Source organism: Parasteatoda tepidariorum, chromosome 4 (assembly GCF_043381705.1).
Source record: "Parasteatoda tepidariorum isolate YZ-2023 chromosome 4, CAS_Ptep_4.0, whole genome shotgun sequence".
Classification (NCBI taxonomy): domain Eukaryota; kingdom Metazoa; phylum Arthropoda; class Arachnida; order Araneae; family Theridiidae; genus Parasteatoda; species Parasteatoda tepidariorum.
Window position 1 is genome coordinate 82,391,830 of NC_092207.1, and position 6,670 is coordinate 82,398,499.

A 6,670-nucleotide genomic window follows, 5' to 3' on the forward strand; every position below is an offset into this window, starting at 1 on the left:
AAAAACTTGAAGGGATTTTCTTTTCAAATATAACTCTTGAATGCAAGCATTTTTTGATTTGTTTACCCAAACTATTTCCAAAATGTTTTAAAAAGTAATTTCAGAAATAATTTTATTCAAGGAATTCGTCTCTTTTTCTTTTTATATTGAGAAAAATGAACAAACATAAGCTGATATGACAAATTGAAAATATTTATTGAAGAAAAAAAAGTAAAAAAAAAAAAGTAATATTTTAAATTTTTTCTTTCGTAATTCATGTTGGTTTTGGATTAATATATTTCTTATTTGTTTGGCATAAAATGAATATGTTTTTATATATTAGTGTATGTATATGCATGCAAATCAAGGAAAATATTATTCGTCCGTACATTTTTACTAGACAGATAAATCATATGATATGATCCAGCTTTTTTCACAAGAAGATCAAGTTGTTTAGGGTCACTAGCCTAAAGTTAATAAATATTTAGGTAATTTAGCTGTGCAATAATTTTTAGTTCTAATTTAAGGGCATAATACTTTGTTGTTATTATGTTTCTAATTTCGATTATTATTCTACATTCAAGGTAAAACAAAAAGTGGTGTTTTTTTTTTAAAAAAAATATTAACATAGTATTACCTTATTTTTATGATAAACATTCATAAATCAGCATTTAAACTCTATAATAAATTCACAACTATTAACGATCTATTTACCTTAAAAGTCTGCTCTAAATTTTTATATTAAAAAAATTATTTTTTCAAAAAATAAGTAATAAGAATAAAATTTACAATTAAAACTGACTTTCAATTGCATTTGATTGATTTAAAAAAATTGCATGCACATTTTCACTATTAAAGTACGATGAACTTGAAGTATCTGTGAAACAAGGCCTAACCATATATATTTAATTTGAAATGAATCTGCAAATTATTGCTTTACAGCTCTAAAAGTAAAGTTGCTTTAAAATCTTTAATTACTTTCGCAGTATTAATTTCAGTCATATGAAAATCATCAAGCGTTTATTTATGTAAAAACCCTAAGTTTGAAAATTGGTATAAAAATGTATATAAAAAAATTGTTAAGATATTTTTTGAACGTAAGTTTCTTGAGAAATATGCGATACACTTTTTTCATACAACAGCAACATGGGAGAGCAAATTTCCCATATGTTAATAGCATAAGCTTTAATACCAGCATTTTTTTAAAAAAAATAATGTGTATATCTATAAATTTTATTGTATCACATAAGAAAGCTGCACAAGTATTCTTCCATCGCTTCTGTGAAAAAAAAGAAAAAAAAACATTCTTAATTGTAATTTGTTCATTAAATAGGACGAGTGAATTCTCAGGTTTTTAAAAGAAAAACTTAAAGTGATATTTGTTGTATTTTTTAATCCAGTTATAGAAGAAGGTCAGAATTGTTAAACTTCCATCCAAATACTGAATTTTGAGAAAGAATTTAAACAAAAAAATATTAAAAAAAGATTTGTTAAAGCTTGTTATATAACAGACCCCTCCTCGAAACGCGTGTGGCTATATAATATATAAAATTTTTTTTTAATTTACTTGAAATACTACCCACCTGCGAGAAGCACAATTAACGGTAAAAGACCAAACACTTTTAATATTAACAAGCAAGAAATATCGAAGAGATATGTGAAATGCATAAACAACATTTTTGAAAAATTAATTAAGATTTAGTGCAATGGAAATGTTCTAGATAAATGCTTGTAGATCTTCTTTTAATTAAAATTTTTAACTTTAATTTTTTTATGAATTTTTCAGTCAGTTCGAAGCCATTTTTTTAAGAGTTCTTAGAACTGTTTTCAATTCTTAGTTTTAGCAAGATAATCTTTCTTATTTATGCATTTCAAATAAATTTCTTTATTTAAAATGGTGAATTTTCATACCTGCTTAAAGAAATGTATATGGGCAGAAGCATGAGACATGAAAAAAAAACAACTCTTGAAACGTTCTGTTCAGCTTTAAAATTTTACCTATAGGTAAAAGTTTTAATCGGATATTAAACACTTCAGCATTGTTTATTTTATAGTTGTAAAAAAAAATTACACAATAGTCTCTATTCTGATGTTTAGGACTTCAGTATATTTAGGGTCACATTTACTGGATAAGGGGCTGTCATCTAGAAAAGAAGAGAAATAGTCTCGATTCTCAGCATTGCTGTGTTGTAAGATCCTAGTTTCTAGTAGTATGCTAGATATATATTATAAAAAATATGGCTGTTTGTGGTGTTGACCACTGAAGAGAAGAAAAAAAAACTTCTCTCTCAACAAATACCAAGACGTTCATCACAAATGGGCTTCGCACATTCTCACAAATCGACAATGCTTTAGTAATTTCAATTTTAATTTTAAAATTAAAATTTTTATTTAAATTTTAATTTAAATTTTAAAATTTTCGTTCGTGTTTTTTAAAGTAAAAAAGTTCTCGTATAAAGATACCCTATTTAAAATGACAAGGAGGATTCTCCTCCTAATTTTTTTTGAATCTGCAGCAGCAGTTACACTTTGCCTTACACGCCATTGTACTAGTAGTCAGATTGTGATGTTGTTGAGCCAAATAATTTTTTCTGCGGTGCCACCTGAAGCTTACAGACTACTCTCTACATGTTGAATGATTATGTCTTGAGCAAGCTCTAATAAAGGAACTATTTTAAAAAGATGTTCTTTTCTCTGCGTAGTTTTCTACACTCATGCTTGCGTAAGCAATCAATCCAAAGAACCAAACTACAATGACAGTTTAAGTGCAAATTGTATCTTACAGGTTATTGCAGGTTATTTTGAAATTCATAAGTTCTGATAATGCGTTCTAGAAAAATAGATGTTTTTATAACAGACACGTTTTTGCGAAAAAACAATACAATTGTACTTTCATTTTACACTAGCCTTTTTCTATTTTATGTTTCATTTAGTAAAAGAACCACTACTACCCTATTTCTTTAATTCCTTTTTCTTTACCTAAATTTAATATTTTTAATGTAACATGTACTAGTTAAACTTTTATTATGGCACATTTAGTATTTGAATCATTTTAACAATTTCCAATATTAGTTATTACACTATTTGACGAAGTATTATTGGAGGATATTTTCTTTATATTGGTTAAGTTCTTTACAACATCATTCAAATTAATTTGCATTTTTTACCATTTCTTAAGGACATTTAAAATTTAGAAAAAAAATCCAATTGTTGAACATTAAAAACAAGAGTAAAATAATTCAAAAAATTTAATTGCTATACTGCTTTAGCACTAAGAACACTATTTAAGAAAAAGTAATTTTATTCATTATGAATATTTGCCAATCCCTAATCAAGTACAATGTAAGTAACAACAATAAAATAGACGTTATTCGCAAAAATATTTTGCACCATATTATTAGTTAAAATATTTTTCGTAAAAATTATAATACACTCTTAGTACAGAGAGATGAGAAAAACCTTTTTTTTAACTTGAAATAAGTTTTAAAATATTATCAGCATTTACAAATCTATAAAATTGTTAAATATTGAATAATATCAGTATGAAGAAACATAATTTAATACATAAACATAAATATTGCTTTTCACCAAACTACTTTTACCAAAAAAATGAAAATTTTGGATGTAAAAAATAAAAAGTTAGTTACTTAACTTTTAAAATAAAACTGTTAATATTTGTAATCATAAATATTCTATTCTGTTTCAAATTACGTGAAATATTGCCGTGAATATAAATTAGAAGTATTCAATTTTTAAATTTTGACTATTATAGAAAATTTCAATAACATAGAATAAATTCTATGTATATTTCGTTAATAGTAGAACAAAACATATCAACTGAACATAATCAAAATAAATTCAAATCGACTTAATTTCTTTACAACCACGCATATATTATGCAAAACAACCTGCATTAGTTGTTTGTTTTTGATTCTTGAAAATTTATATCACATTTTAATAAATGAAGGACTCGAACTTGTAAAATCGAAACTTATTGAATGAACGCACTTAGAATTTTAATAGTTCTCCACATCTCCAACAGTTATTTTTGACGCATGATAAAATACGTATCACAATTTCTTAAATCGTTTTTTCTTGAAAAACATATTTTCACACATTTTACAATTGAGTTCAGAGAGGTGAATCCCCTTCATATATCGCAACGCACATTAATCGGAAAACATCGTCCTATTTTTCTTTATTATTCAGGGTGTCATTTTCAGCAAATTTGAGTTGTAATAATCGAATTTCCATAAGCACGCAACTCAATTGGGGTGGTAATTTTTAATCACAGATGGATTCCGTAGCTATCAAAAATCGAAATTATTGTCCCACCCTGTATCGGGGATTCAAGATGTCGTACAGGCTTTCTTCCTTTGGCATACGGCAAACACGCTAGTCAATGTCTTAAATCTTTTTCCACCGTCAGATATAGCTTATTTATCTTCTTGATTTGAGTTGAGAGGTGCATATATTTACTTCCATCAATTCGAGTCCACAGGAAAAAGTTGAATCATTCTACTTCCTTTTTTTATATCTAAGTAAATTGATTGATTGATTTCTTTTTTCACTTTATCATCCAACAGCTGCAGTTTAATCCACTTTTACGAGGTTATTTCTCTTAATTAAAATATGCAGGGGGGGGAGCTATTTTCTGCCTACCCTATTTTTGGGTTTACGACTACTAATGTTCAACTACGTAGCCTTGTAGTTTTGAACCCAATCCGGAAGACAGGGGAACTCCTGGATCAAGTATTGGGAGAAATTTGCCTTCATGGAGGACTTTTTGATGGAACTAACCCGTATTTGCATTACATGGAGAGGAAGACCACGAGAATCGCCCACGATTAGCCTGGTGGCAAGGGAACAAGTCATTCAAAGTTATAGTTATTGAATCATTTGATAATGGTGGGAGGGCTTTAAATTTACACAAAGCCGCAGATGTTTTTCACTATTTTATGCTGTGGAAAAGTTTCACCAGTACAGCCCATCGTTATTGTTTGTTCATCATTTATACGAGGGTTGTAAATTAAATAGTGGCAACTTAACCTTGAAACTAACAGAAGGGCGGGCATGCGTAAATAGGGTATGGGAGCGGTGAGGTGGCGCTGTTGTCGATGTGTAGAGTGCAAAAAACAGTCGATTTGCTTAGAAGGGTAGTTGTTGTGTGGCGTTAAAGTTCTAAAGTTTCGTTTCCATCGCTCTAAAAGCATGTTCTCAAAAGGTGATCAGCTGTCGTGGCTTAAAATCGAGGTAGCCCATGGCAAAAATGCAACAGAATGCTATCGAGGATTAGTGGAAGCCTGTGGAGCAAATGTTTTACAGTATAGGACAGTAGCACGATGGGTTCAAGCATCTCGTCTTTTTTCGTCATTAAGCCTTTTCACAACATGCTTTAGAGCGAAGGAAACGAAACTCCTCACTTTAACGCCACGCAACAACTACCCTTCTAAGCAAATCGACTGTTTTTTGCGCTCTACACATCGACAACAGCGCCATCTCACCGCTCCCATACCCTATTTACGCATGCCCGCCCTTCTGTTAGTTTCAAGGTTAAGTTGCCACTATTTAATTTACAACCCTCGTATAAATTGTTATTAAAAGTATTTGTGTTTTTGGTTGTATAATAATGATATTTATGTTTTCATAAAAAGATTTACATAAATTTGTTAGTTACATAAAATATTTTTATAATATATATAGTATTAATATTCTTTCTGTGCTATATGTGCTGGTTAACAAGCTAATTTTATTTTAAAAAGAAGTTGTTTGTAAGCATGCATTATAAATTTACAAATCTCGTTTTATCTTGCCTCGTAAAAGTAACTTGACTGATTCTTATGCGTATTGTGAAAATAAATTTTAGTGTTACTTAATGACAAGCATGATTGCGGTTACATTACACCAAATGGTGTAGAGGAACATTCTGGGTGTTGCATTGCATTAAGAACTATTTTTGGTTTTGATCTTCTGGTGCATTTAGTAAAACAGTTAGGCGTGAAATAGTTGCCACCATTTCTGGTGCTCAGATACACGAAAAGTTTTAAGAGTATTTTTGATGTTTACAATGTATCTGCGTTTTAACAGTGTAAAATTTTATCTAATTGTACAAAACTCTATTCTTGTTCTACTTTTTAAACAGAGGTGGTTTACCGGGATGGTGGTCAAGTGCTGCTTTAGATAACTTTTTTTGACACAAATACATGCATTTCAATGTTTTTGATTTATTATGCATTTCTCAAACTATCTTCATTATAAATCACTTGTATCTCTCTTCACTTTGCGATTACATTGTCAAGTAGGAACCGAAATATCAAAAACTGCAATGCAAAGTTGTTTTTTTTTCGGAAAAATCAAAATCTGCAATGGAAAAATGGTTCATATTTAAAGTTTTGTAGTTACCCTATACCCTACCTAAAAAGGGTAAGGTCTTAGGTGGGGATAAGGTACCATCTTCAGAAAAAATTTCAGAGTTGTTTTCAAATTTTCACCATGGTTTTTTTTTCAAAGATTTTACCAAATATGTATTTCTTGAGATATGTGACCATTTCTCTTCTTTTTTGAACATCCAGAATTCTGAAATATATACTCAATTGAGATCTTTATCGTGCTCATTTTATAATTTCTTTCTAAAAAAAATGATTTTTCGATTTTTTATTTAAAATATAAATGGAAATAAGTTTTAGACTAG